Source organism: Peromyscus maniculatus, chromosome X, assembly GCF_049852395.1.
Source record: "Peromyscus maniculatus bairdii isolate BWxNUB_F1_BW_parent chromosome X, HU_Pman_BW_mat_3.1, whole genome shotgun sequence".
Lineage (NCBI taxonomy): Eukaryota > Metazoa > Chordata > Mammalia > Rodentia > Cricetidae > Peromyscus > Peromyscus maniculatus.
The window spans coordinates 15,160,767-15,174,459 of record NC_134875.1 but is presented as its reverse complement, the minus strand read 5'-3'; the positions used below and the strand labels follow the sequence as shown (position 1 = coordinate 15,174,459).

The 13,693-nt window shown below is 38.4% G+C and overlaps 1 long non-coding RNA gene across 2 annotated transcripts in view; it reads left to right on the top strand.

Moving 5' to 3' along the window:
• Positions 1-13,146, top strand: part of LOC107399564 (uncharacterized) — a 60,613-nt gene extending 47,467 nt beyond the window's left edge. For both annotated transcript variants that reach the window (XR_013048162.1, XR_013048161.1), the window contains exon 7: positions 6,221-13,146. This is a non-coding gene — a long non-coding RNA (uncharacterized LOC107399564). The remainder of the gene's footprint in view (positions 1-6,220) is intronic.
• The last annotated feature ends 547 nt before the right edge of the window (positions 13,147-13,693 follow it).

The window sequence follows — 13,693 nt, the reverse complement described above, 5'->3', positions numbered from 1 at the left end:
GAATTTACAGCTATCGCCAGCATGGTTGAGGCTGCTGCTGCTGCTGCTGCTGCTGCTGCTGCTGCTGCTGCTGCTGCTCCTGATGCTGCTGCTGCTCCTCCTCCTCCTACTCCTCCTGCTCCTCCTGCTCCTCCTCCTCCTGCTGCTCCTCCTCCTCTTTCACCATCATGATCTTTGTCTAGTCACCCCTCCTCCTCCTTTGTCTGTTTCCATGAGGCCTGCTAGGTGCTAGAGACAAGCTTCTGGGGAGGAGTTTAATGTGACAGTGGGAACTGTTGGTTGGATTTTAATGTTGCTTCCCAGAATAAATAGTTAAGTAGTAAGAACTGGTATAGCCTCTGTATCTCAGATACTCTTTCTTGTAGGTATAAGAATGGAGGAATACGAAACCATGGAGGGCTCCTGTACTCATGCAGCTGATATTCTGAGTGGGAAAAACAGAATACAAAGTTATTAAATTGCATTGATAACCACTTTGAGGAAATGCAAATTAGAGCAAATGATTATAGATGAACCTGTGAGTTTCATGGAAGACAGCCAGGGAAGGCTTTCCTGAGAAGTGAAAGTGTCATTGGCCAATACTACAGTGCCATTTACTTGTTGTGAAATAGGGCAGAATGAACAGGAAGTAAGATGGGATGTGGTAGGTTTGGAAAGCCTGGCAGAGCTAAATCCCACAGGCTTCTGCTGCTTCTTAGTGTACACTCTTTGTCAGATTCTGCATTTTTACTTTTCCCCAAAGCAGTCCACTTTTGTATTTCAGATGCTTTCTGTTTTCCTTCATTTCCTGGATGAGGTTAGTGCTTGAAATGGCTGAAATCTTTTTTCTTTTTTTTTTTTCTGGCTGAAATGTTGATAAAAGAAAAAGGGGAAGAGTTAGTGAATGTTGAGTCTTGGAAATAAGCAGGAACCATCATCATACAGGGAGTGTTGGACAAGGCTCAGTAGGACATAGGAACTCAGAGAGCTGTTTGAAAATGAAGAAGTATGGGTTTTGAACCTCATTTTGAAGGGTTGCTCTGGTTTCAAAATTCAGTTAAATGACATCTTCATTATTAGTAATTCACACACTGTGGACACATCATTAATTTTGTGAAAAATAAGATTCCTTATGGAAGCCTCATTTTCAGTATTTCTGGGTATTATGGTTTAAAATGTTAAATGATTCACAAGGGCCTATAGTTTTTAAAGCCACTAATTAAATGTTTGTAGGGTTTTAAGATGTTTGAAAGGGAAAGGGAGAGCTGAGTACTCATAGAAAAGCAAATCCCTTAAAAGCCAATGTCCTTTCAGTAAGGAGGCTGCAATTAACTTGATCCTGTTTGTTCATGCAAATCCTCACAGGGTGTGGCATTTATAAAGTAGTCCTTGTTCTTTCTTGAAGTGTCTAGAGAAAAAAAAATTCTGTTATTCTCTCGCCCTTCTGAGCTCTAACTCCTGGCAGAAAAAAACAGCCAGTCAAGCTTTCTTCCTCCTGAGGGCTCCAGGGTTCCTGCTCTCACAAGAATGACCTTAAGCTTTTAGCCCTGTAGATTTAAATGTGCTTGGCGAAAATGCCTTGAGAACAAGTGTACTTGATTGCACCATTATTTCTTAGCATTCTAACAACTTCGAGGCTCTTTGTAGTGGAGCTTTCAGTAAAGAAATATGGTAACGTGAAGTTTATTTCAAAGCACTCAGTCTTCATGCTGACAGCTCCAGCGTCTTAACACTCACATTTTCTTTACCAGGAAAGAGATGAAACTCCAATGGGAAGTGAATCTTTTTGATGTATAAAAGTATATTGTATCATTTGAAAAATGGTTGAATGGAATCTTACCCAGTGATAGTTTAACATCCACTAGTCATTCATTCTGCACCCTCTGCTTATGTTCTTTTATAAGTCTCTGCCATTTGGCATAGAAAACAGTTGTGATTACTGTCATAAAGCTGAACTCTTTGCATGTTCAAATAACCTGGTTTCTGGTTAAGGCTTGGGCATTGAATCTTGAGAGAGAGAGAGAGAGAGAGAGAGAGAGAGAGAGAGAGAGAGAGAGAGAGAGAGAGAGGGAGAGAGGGAGAGAGGGAGAGAGGGAGAGAGGGAGAGAGGGAGAGAGGGAGAGAGGGAGAGAGGGAGAAGAGAGGGAGAGAGGGAGAGAGGGAGAGAGGGAGAGAGGGAGAGAGAGAGAGAAGAGGGAGAGAGAGAGGGAGAGGGGGAGAGGGGGAGAAAAGGAGAGAGGGAGAGAGGGAGAGAGAGGGAGAAAGAGGAGAGTGTGTGTGTTTGGGGTAGAACTCAGGTACTTATATAAGTTAAATGAGTGAGTGTTGTACTTTTGTGCTATACTGTCAGTTCAGGCTGCTGATTCCTTTAGCATTAGACATCTAATTACTGACTGAACATTTCATAGTGATTTCCTCCAATGATTAGTTCTTTGATTATAATTTTTCATTTAACCTGATAAGCCACTAATATGTGTTATTACCAAAAATGTAGCCAAGAAACATAAAATTATTTCACAAACATATTTTAATGAGAATTTTCAAACCTACAAGGAAATTTAATAGGGCAGTGAATGGTCATCTACCAACCATATGAATTTCATAATTAAGTTTTTCATAAAAGAAACTACTGATAATATAGTGTATATATATTTTCCCCAAAATTCTTCCAAGAAATGACTATGTTACCACAGTTTCACTACTGTACCCAATAGTCAGCAGTGGTTAAATAATGATGTCAAACAGCCAATTCCTGTTCAGAAGCCTCTGAGTTTTCCCAAGTCATTACTATTATTTATTAACTTTTAGTGAAGACTTCATCAAACATAGGAGATCTGAGAATGTGATATTGTTACTCAGCTGATGAGACGTGAGAGTGTAGACTGGCAAAGGAACAATAGTTAAACCATCCACATGTGTAATAATCATTCACTTGGAAACAATTCTTTCCTTACGTTCTGCTAGACCCTTGAGAAACTAAGAAGAAACTGTGCTTGTCTTACTTCCCCATCTTCTCTGCCTTGAAGCTTGGAGGCTATAGGCATCTTCCCAATGGACGTTTAGAGGAGATCCTCTAAGAGAGATGTTTGAGGCTAGAGTATGAGGTATAGTATAAGTACTTGAGTGTGGATGCACAGAACCCAAATAATAGGCGGATGTGATAACACATACCTGTAACACCAAGGTGAAGACAGGAATCCTGAGACTTGCTGGCCAGCAAGTCTAGATGAATCAGTGAATCCCAGGTTCTCTGAGAAACTGTCTCAAACAATAGATGGAGGATAATACCAATGTAGAAGATCATGTCTCAAAAACAAGGTGAATAAATAGCAATTGAGAGTAGGGAATCCTATCTAAAATAAGATAGAACACAGTACAGGAGAACACCAGATAACCAGCCTCTAACCTCCATGTGTGTTCACCTACACTCCTGACACGTACACAAAGAAATGAGGGTTATATAAAGGGGAGAAATACGTGTATCTGTTCTGAGAATGACAGATTTTCCAGGATTGCTTTTTATGCCTTTTATGAGTCTTTCAAATCATCATAGCTATTGTCAACAGTTATGACACAAGTGGGGGCTATCATTTCGCATGCATATGGGATTCCTCCCCTTTCTGACCCACTCCCTCTCCTTCCATCCATTTATTTCTTTTATTTCTTTTTTGAGAAAGCATCTCAGTCTCATGTAGGCTAGGATGACCTTGAACTTGCTATGTAGCCTAGGATAATCTTGAACTTCCAATTCTGCTTCATTTTCTGCATGCCAATATTACAGGCATGTACCACTATGCCTGTGGTTTATGCAGTGTTGGAGATTGAACCCAGAACTTTGCATGATGGACACTCATTCTCTTCTCCAACTGAGCTACATCCCCAGTCCAAATATTCACATGGAGTGATTAATGAAGTTCAAAATTGTCTAGTGGTCATTCAGGCATTCATCTTAGATCTCACCAGTTTAACTAGCTTACCAGAAGAGGAATTTCTGATCAATACTAAACTTTCCTCAAAGAAAAGTAAAATTAGTGTGGGATAAAAATGCAGTTAGATCACTTAGGCAGTGCTCTATGTAACAGGAGATTCTCAGCATATGGACAGGTAATTAAAGAAATATCTTCTTATTCATCTGTTTGGTACAAGTCACAAAGGTTGGTAATATGTCAGGTTGGTCAGCACCCTGGAGAAAAGCATGAGTGTGCAGTTGATACAACCTTTGCAAAAGTGATCTGGCATGTATTATTATTCTGAATATCTGTCATCCTCACAGCTTGTCATCTATTCCTTCAGACTACTCCCATTCTGACTTCTCCTATTTCTGTGTCTGCTTTCTCCTAGATGGTGGAATTTGTGATTCTCACCTCAAACTGGTAGCTTGACCTTGGCTCCTGAGTTCTGTGGTCCCTTCACAACTGCAACTCATTCTGATGCCACATTTCGGTTTACATTGTCTGGTGTACCTTTGTGATCTTTTGAACAATATGCAAGTTCAAGTCACTGCCAAGCTGCCTGATTGTGCATGTACAAAAAATCTTCACCATTTGTGTTACTTGCTTCAGCTCTCTGTGCTTCTGCCTGTTCTGTCTGCAGCCATTGCTCATGCCCCTGTGTTAGCATATAAAAATGGTTTTGCCCTTTTTACCTGTCTTGTTAATTTTATCATTTGGTTATTAAATATTACAAGTTAATATCCTTTACTGCTCAGTGAAAATGAAACTTTCAATCACTGTAAATTTGTCTAAGTCAGGATGACAGTGACCTCCAAGCAAAAACCCCAAAAAGATGGGTGATGGAAATGCATGAAGATTGAGTAGGGCAAGAAAGAAGATGTTAAGAGCAAACTAAATGAGTGTTTCGAACTGTTTGATAATGATAAAGGTAAAAACTCTGGATGGCAAGTCTCCAGTTGTGAAGGAAAGAAAAAGGAGTTCAGTAAGGACCAGTGCAATGAGGGATGGACTGGAATCACTGGAAACATCATATATAACATGAAATGCTGAAATCGAGAAAGTAGAAGTTTATTTGTGTTTGTAACTTCTAAATCAGAGGTTGAACAGGCCTCTTTACATTTGCATAAGCTGTTGATGAATATCCCTGAATTCAAATTTACCTGTGCATCTAGGTAAAATTTTAGACTATTCATTTCAAGGAATGGGTGATCAGATAAGCTTAAGAAACGTTATGGACTGCATGGGGAAAAGTGGCAGGCAGAGAAAGCAGGTCATGAAGTTGTTGCCAAGTACCCTGAAAGTGATGAGATGGGTATAAGTGATGGCAGTTGGCCTGAACAATGGTCCTGTTCTTCTATAAGTGCATGCCAACTTGAATGTTTATTGCAAAGGAGAAGAAAAAGATCAATACCCAAGCTTTGTTCCAGTGTTTCTGGTAATGTTCTGGCTAAACTCTGACCACTTCAAATTCCAAATACTTTCTCTTTTAAAAGAGAATACCAGACACTATTTTATATCTACATGAATGAAAAGTATCAACTAAGGGTAACTGAGAAACTCTTTGTGAATTCTCTGCAGTGCATTTTCTACTGAGGTTAATCAATACTTACATGAAAATGATGCTGACTTGAAAGTATAGCTGATTTGGGAAAATGTCACCAGTGGAAAAATTATGATAGTGAATGCTGCTCCTTGTGTGCAAATCATCTCTATTTCCCCAATAACAGCTCTTTTCCTTCAATCCCCACATTGGGCTTTGGAGTACTCATAATGTTCATGATGTGCTCTGATCAGCTCTGTGAAAGTAGCTCAAAAAATTTTCTTCACTTGTCATAACAATAGTAGGAGAATAAGTGAGAGAAATAAAAATCCTAACCCCGTAGTGGAATCTGGCAGAAATCTCACACTGAGGTTGTTACTGGTTCTGACTGTCTTCTTTCAGTCATACAAGAAATGGACAATGTACCATTGGACAAAACAGTGGGGTCATGGAGGGTTTGAAGAGATGGAGTTAAGTGATGTTGTTGATCTGTTGACTCTCATCCTGAGAATATACTTGAGAAATATTTTACAGGTATGATAACCTCAAATGTTGATTAAAAATAAGCCTCTTCATGTTAGCATCCAAAAACTCAAAGGATATTAAGGTGTGTGCATTCTGCAAATCAAATCATCAGGAAGGAAAAGATCCTTCAGTAGACCTTCAGAGAGGCTTATATGATAGCACACAACCCTATCTCTGACTCTGTATCAACCAAAGTCAATAAATCTGTTTCTCTGTTTCACAGGGGAGAAGGAATGTGGACCATCCACCCAGTCCTTTAAACAGCGCCACACACAGTAGTTGAAACTTGGGATTCATACTCTCCTCTGGTGGCTCTGATGATATGCTTGGTGATTCACGTGCTGGAGGAAGAAAGTAGAGAAGACCAAGAACACTGCAGCAGACTCTGATTTTCTCTGTTCTTTCCTTCCCATTTGTTGTCATGAGCAGCATTTTCATAGGTGCATTGTAATCCTCACCAGGAGGGCAGAGAAAGTTAATTGAAAGTTCATTGCAAAGTAACCACAACTGCTAATGTAAAGTTTGTAAATATCACTGAGATACACTTTGATGTTTTATTTCTGTTAACAAACCAGTTTGCCTTGGACTTTTACACTGCTCTTTTCTGTCTCTTACCCTCTACCACAGAGGTCTTAAATTCCTCTGACTTGCATAGTGTGAGGGTTTCTGGAACACTTTCTAGAACCTAGCAAAATGGGAGGGGTCTGCTAGCAGTGTGTTGTCCTATTCATCCTGAAATTTACTTTAAATTCTAGTTATGTCTAACTTGGTATCTTGCCAGAGGGATTAGTTTGGCATAAGTTCATTTGTTGTGCGGCAGTTTGCAAGATAAATATTGGCTGATCCTGAGAGGCAGTGTATTTATAATGAATTCCTAGATTTGTATTGGTACCTAATCAAGTATAGTATAGTTAATTTCCATAGTTCCTTCCTGATCTCATGTTTGCCCCACCCCTAGTGTTTTGAGACACTGAGCATCCTCCAGAAAAGGAATGCTGGTACTTCCTGTTCTCAGAGGTACTTCAGAATTCGTTTCTAGTTTGAGTGTCTAATTCACCTTCATAATCTCATTATTTACTAAAGTGTTGTTAAGGTGAATTTTGAATGTTTGAAATTTCCTATGCAGATTTAACAAAGGGGAAAATCACAATGCTAGAGGTAAGATCTCAGATATTATTTTGTCATTGGCATATGGTGAGCCCGCCTGGGCTTGTAGCTACTTACACATATTCTCACCTGCTGTCTATTTTGAACTCAGTTGAACAATTTTTCTGGGAACAGACAGGAAGTCTGACTAGCATTGTTTGATTTTCTGCTCTGACTGCTACTGTGCCAACCTAGCATGAGCACTCCATCCTGATTACACATGATAATGATGTGAAAATATCTGAATAGAGGAAGGAAGAAGAAGAAATTTTGGCATGAAGTTGCCAAAAAGAGAACTTAATATAGCCTAAAATGCATAAAAACAACCTGGAATGCAAGAAATAATGTTCAGCAATGAACTAAATGCTGCTTTTGAGCCACAGTGTTAATTAAAGGCCTTGCTCACACAGTTGGGAATGAGATGGCCCATGTTTTCAACACATTCAGAAGAAGCGAATGTGGGTTGAAAGCCCACAGGTGTTCTTAGTATTGACTGTATTTTGGAGTCAGGGAGAGGAGCTCTGAAAATTAGGATTTCTAGTGTAGTAGGGCCAGCACCTATATATTTGGAAAACAACTCGTGGTTCTATCTATGGTCCTAGATGCAAACTGCTGCTTTGAGGTGAAATGAAATTAAGATAGAAAAATGGAAGAAAAATAGCAGTGGGCCCAAGGAATAAGGCAAACATGATCAATTCAATATTTGTTGTGCTACTAGTTCAATGGGCAGTCTTACTCAAGTCACTCCATGCTTTTCATAGCTTCCAAATGAGGGTATACTATATTGGTCTTCAAGGTCCTTCTAAGTCTGTCATCGTCACATTTAGAGAAAAGTGCATCAACCTTATTGGTTGACTTTGTGAGCACCTTGGCCTTTACACAGAGGCCAGGGTAAATACTAGTATTAAATTGTATTCATATTATTTGCAAATTGTGATTGTTTGGACTGTGGATGTAGTTCAGTGATAGTGCCTCTTGGCAAGTAAGAGGCCCGGGTTCACTCCCCAGCATTGTAAAAATGTGCTTGTGATTCAAACTTTATTTATTTTAGACTTCCAGAAAAGAAAGTTAGGTATAGGTGACATAGAATAAAAAGCAAATAAAGTCATTTTTTAAAATGAGAACACACCTTCCATGAGGTGTGTGTGTGTGTGTGTGTGTGTGTGTGTGTGTATGTGTGTGTGTGTGTGTGTGTGTGTGTTATATGTGTACACTTGAATGGGTTTATATACCAGTGTGTGGACATGGAAACCACAGCAAGACACTGGATGCCTTGCTCTATCACCCTCCAGCTTATTCCCTTGAGACAGGGTCTCTTTCTGAACCTGAAACTGTGCTGGCAGCCAGAAAGACCTAGCAACCCTCCTATTTCTACTTCATCTCCCAACTTGGGGTTTACAGTCTAGCTTATTTTGTTAAATGTGGGTTCTGGTGATTCAAGTTCAGATTTTGATGCTTACAGAGCAAGCATTCTTCTCCACTGAACCATCTCCCCAGCCTTGACATTTATTTTAGTTGGTTTTATACAGTTTATGTCATCAAATTGTTTGGGCAAGTACTGGAGCTCAATATAAAGAAGCACACTGATAGAAATTTCCTTCTTGATAAGCATATTTAATCACAGAGAAAAAGAAAAAGGAAGATGGGAGAAAGGGAAGTTTAGCAGGTGAAATAGAATGGATTAGAAAGCTGGCAGGTGATTTTAAAAGATCCTTTTGTTTATGATGTTGAGTTGAAAACATGGGAGAAACCTATTTAATTTGCACATTGAAATCATATGTCTGCCACCATATGAAAGTTAATAAATGGCTTCAGCGGTATCTGTTTTTAACAGTCTGTGAACAGTGCCTTTGACATGAAATATATTGATCACTGAACTTGACATAGGATTCTTACCTTTCAATGGTCTTTGATGTCAGTGTTATAAACAGAAAATATATATTTTGATGGAATATAAAGTTAAACAAAGAGAGAATAGAATATTTCCTTAGCATAAGTTACATATGTGGCAAAATTAAATATAAATCCAGTGTGTCTGAGACAATGGATTTTGCCTTACACTGCTGGTTAGCCCATCATCACAAGTACCCAGAGTTGGTGCTTGACTACTGGGCAGTGATATGATGTGTATTATAATGAGAAATACAAGTGACTTCAAGTGAGGGTTTGGAAATTGACTTTTTGTCTTCTCTGAGTTGGGGATGCTGTGTGCTTAAGTTAGTGGTACTTAGCCCTGGCAAGGTAAGCCTTGCCTTTATGGGGTATGAGAAGTCATCACAGAGACTAGGCCTTAGAATTAGAGAGACCTGTTTCTAATTTTTTTCATGGCAATTACTGGCTGCGTGACTGTGGGCATATTTGGTAACTATTGTAGACTTCATTTTCTAATCTGTAAAATGGGGTGAAAAATACCTATATTATTAGATGGCAAATGAAGATTACACAAGATGCTTAGTACAGTGCCTGGCACATAGTAAGCGCTCAATAAATCATTGCTATTATTATTATTATAATACTATACATATGTCTTGTGTATTAGAACATCATAATTTATACTTGGCAAAATTTTAATATTGATTTCCTTCAAAATATGGTATACATGATGATTTTAAAAGAAAGGATAAGAAAAGAATTTTGATATTTTTCCTTGTTTGCTGATAAGGAACATCTGAAATTGTTCCATTGTTCCTTTTATACTGCAGTAATTCTTTTATACTGTGTTTATAATGTGATAACTGTTGCATGATGTTGATTTACCTGGTGATTACAGGTGATGACTTTTTGACATAAATGTATTCCTGTACTCTTGAAAATCCATCTACTTAGTTCTACCTTTAAAGATAATTAAGACACTCTGATAGGGAGTGATGATAAATCTGTATTGAATGCCTTCTTGACCACTGAATTTTTAGCTTAGTTTCCTTTCAAATAAATGTGCAAGGCAAAGTATTCTTACTAGGCATAGGGCTTCTTCACAACTAACTTCTGAACCTTTTGATATTTCATACATTTATCATGGCATTCAGGAATTTTTAAGGACTAGTATTCAGAAAGTAGGGTATTCATCAAGACTTCAGTACTGTGATTTTTTAAAGCTACACATCTTTCCTTGCTTCAATTCAATTTAAGACAACTGTTTACTAGTATCACTTTAGTGGCCTTCCATCACAACCTTTTTCTTCCCACTTGGAGTATTTGGTATACAAGCATTATATGTGTACCTACTAGTATTTGCTACTTAGCACTGCTCGGCATGACTATCATCATATTTGGTTCTGATCCACATATTGCCTTGTAAGAAGACCCACAATGAATACCCATTGTCTCTTGAGAGCCGTTTGATTTTTAAGTCATGGGCCATTACCAGTGCACCTTACTAATTTTGACTTGAGTTCTTTGTATGCAATACATGTGCCAATTCTTGTCCTTCTAAGTCTTATATAAGTAATAAGAGACTTGAAGCTATACCTTACCTCTCATCTCCTATGGCTGTTACTTAAGTTCTAATGAGTGAAATCAGAACTTTACATATATTTTTTTTATTCATGAGATGACCCACCAAATTATAATCTTTATTTTCCCTGTCTCCAGGTGTGCTCAGTCTACAGGGGTGGATTCCCCCCACCCGTGTGTGTGTGTGTGTGTGTGTGTGTGTGTGTGTGTGTGTAAGTAATCCTCTAGCTTCTGTCCATCATCTTCCTTGACTAGGACTTTGGGTCCAGGCCATTTAATTTTGGCTCTGAATATAAGGGCACCTAAATAATTGCCAGCCTCAACTTCTGATTTTCACCATGTTACACAGTATCTTCTGTGCCACTAGGCTTCAAAATGTTGCATCTGTACTTTCTGTACTTTTGCATGTGAATGCAAACCGTGGATGCACTTAAGTTCATTGTGCTCTAGATTTGATATCTAGAGTTGAGCTTGGCAAACTACAGCCTTTGGGCCAAATCCACCCACCCAGACTTTTTTTTTTTTTTTTTTTTTTTTTTGGTTTTTCGAGACAGGGTTTCTCTGTATAGCTTTGCGCCTTTCCTGGAACTCGCTTTGGAGACCAGGCTGGCCTCGAACTCACAGAGATCCGCCTGCCTCTGCCTCCCGAGTGCTGGGATTAAAGGCGTGCGCCACCACCGCCCGGCTTTTTTTTTTTAAACAAATTGTTTTAGTGGTATATACCTTAGCTGTAATTTTCCTTATCTGTGTTTACACTAATAGGTTAGTTTCAATAGATACCATTAAAATTTAACAACCTAATCCTTCACAGAATATATTTGCCGAACTCTTATTTAGAACCAAGTAATTTTTCTAGCTGAAGGTAGTACATATTCTTTGATAATTTCTATCCTACTGGCATCCATTCTGTCAAACCATGAATGCTAAAAAGGTCAGTTCATTGAGATTGTAGAGATAGGTTCTGACACATTTAAATTACTTTTTTAACTTGAACTTCCTGCTTCCTCTTTGTTATCTACTTCAAATGGCCTTGCCCTTGTTTTGCTTTTTAGTAGAAGAGATGCTGTTGTTATAAAAGTCTGTGCTATGGTTTGATTATCTTTGAATATACCATCTACATCATAATATGAAAGGCTTTCAATGTTACCAATATTTTTAAACATGGTCTTCTAATTTCTAAGATCAGGCCTTTTTATCTTCCAATATCTCTAACTCAGGTCTTCTAAGTTCCACAAATGACAGTATTTTCAATAACTTTTCCTCATATTACAATATTCTTATTTTCTAGTCTCTGGCCTAAAGCATCTCCAGTGCTTGTGTTTTCTAATCTATCTAGTATATTAGATTTATTAAAAGTCTTACATCTTCTAATATTTTTATCACTACTTAAAGTCAAGCCTGTCTTTCACAGTCCAGAATAATAATTTTCAGATCTTCTGTGGTCCCAACCATTCAATATTTCCTAGTTGCAGGGCTTCTAGAGTGCATTTATTTGATAGCACCCAAGTCTAGCTTTTCCAGTATATTGTAGTGTATTGTTCGGTTATCAGATTATCATTATTATTATCTATTAATATCTTCTTATCTTGATTTTACAGTATCTTTTTAAAAATCAAATTTATTATTTGACTATTTAATGCATGTATATATTGCATTATTACTCTAATCCCTATCCTTTCTAATCTCCTTATCCTTGTCAGTCTTCATCCTCACTATAAATCTGTTTACTACATTCATGTCTTTTTTGTTTTGTGACCCACTGAGTTCAACCAGGGCCATCCTTGTGACCATGGGTGTGGATTTACCTTTTGGAGTATGGGAGGCTCACCACAGTCACATCTGTAGACGGTGACTCCCCTTCTCCTAGTATCAGTAAGTAGCCAGTAGTTCCCCAAGGAAGGGTAGGACCCCATAAGTCCTTTCCTCATCTGTGACTGACAAGCCCCATCTTGTAACAGGCTCAGGAATGGTAACTGCATCTATTGTGAGTTCATGATAGCAATGGCTTTGTCATGCCTGGAAAATAGCATTCCATTGCCCCTTTCTCTGTGATCCAGCTCTTACATTCTTTCAACTCCAATAATGTCTTTTTATTGCCAGTTCTTCCCTGACAGGAACTCTCTTTTTCTAACACTCAGGTGTTCTGTTACTCTGAACCCATAAATAACCAGATCTTTTAGCATCTAGAGCTCTTTATATCTAGGGTTACCAGTATCATTTAAACTTAATTCTTACAAATTAAGTCATTTTTTGACAGGAATATGGAAAAATTGAGGTTTTCTATTATCTCTCAATAGGTGGAGTTTTTTAATTTGTGATTTGTAAATGTCCAGGTCTTTTGTTCTCCATAAAACTACTGATTAGGGGTTCAAAATACAAGATTTGTAATGCCTTGATTATCTAAGACATCTAGTATATGGCTTTCAGTATCAAATATCCAAGCATTCAGGGTCACCAAAGTCTTTAATGTCCAAAGTAACCAATGTCTTAAAAAATACAAGCCTTCCAGTATTTCCAAAAATCCTGTGCTTATGATGTTTCCAATATCTAGGGTTTCCAATGGTGCCAGTATCAAGGTCTTCCAACATCTCCAGGTCTTCCAGCAACTGCAAGTCTTCCAACAATGTCAAGATCTTCCAGACAATCCTAATCTTCCAGAAAATACATGTCTTCCAGAAAATCCATGTCTTCCAAAAACCTCCAAGTCTTCCAGAAAATCCAGTCTTCCATAGAATCCAGATCTTCCAGAAAAAATCCATGTCTTCCAGGAAAATCCACGTCTTCCAGAAGAATCCACGTCTTCCAGAAGAATCCACGTCTTCCAGTGCAATCTACGTCTTCCAGAAAAATCTGCGTCTTCCAGAAAATCCCAGGTCTTCCAGCCAGTCCACGTCTTCCAGAAAAATTAGTGTCTTCCAGTCAATCCAAGTCTTCCAGAAAAATCCAGGTCTTCTAGCTAATCTATGTCTTCCACCAGTTCAAGTCTTCCAGAAACCCAAGTCTTCCACTAAATCCAGGTCTTCCAATAGATCCATGTCTTCCAATAACATCCAGGTCTTCCAGCCAAGGTATGTCTTCCTGAAGATATACGTCTTCC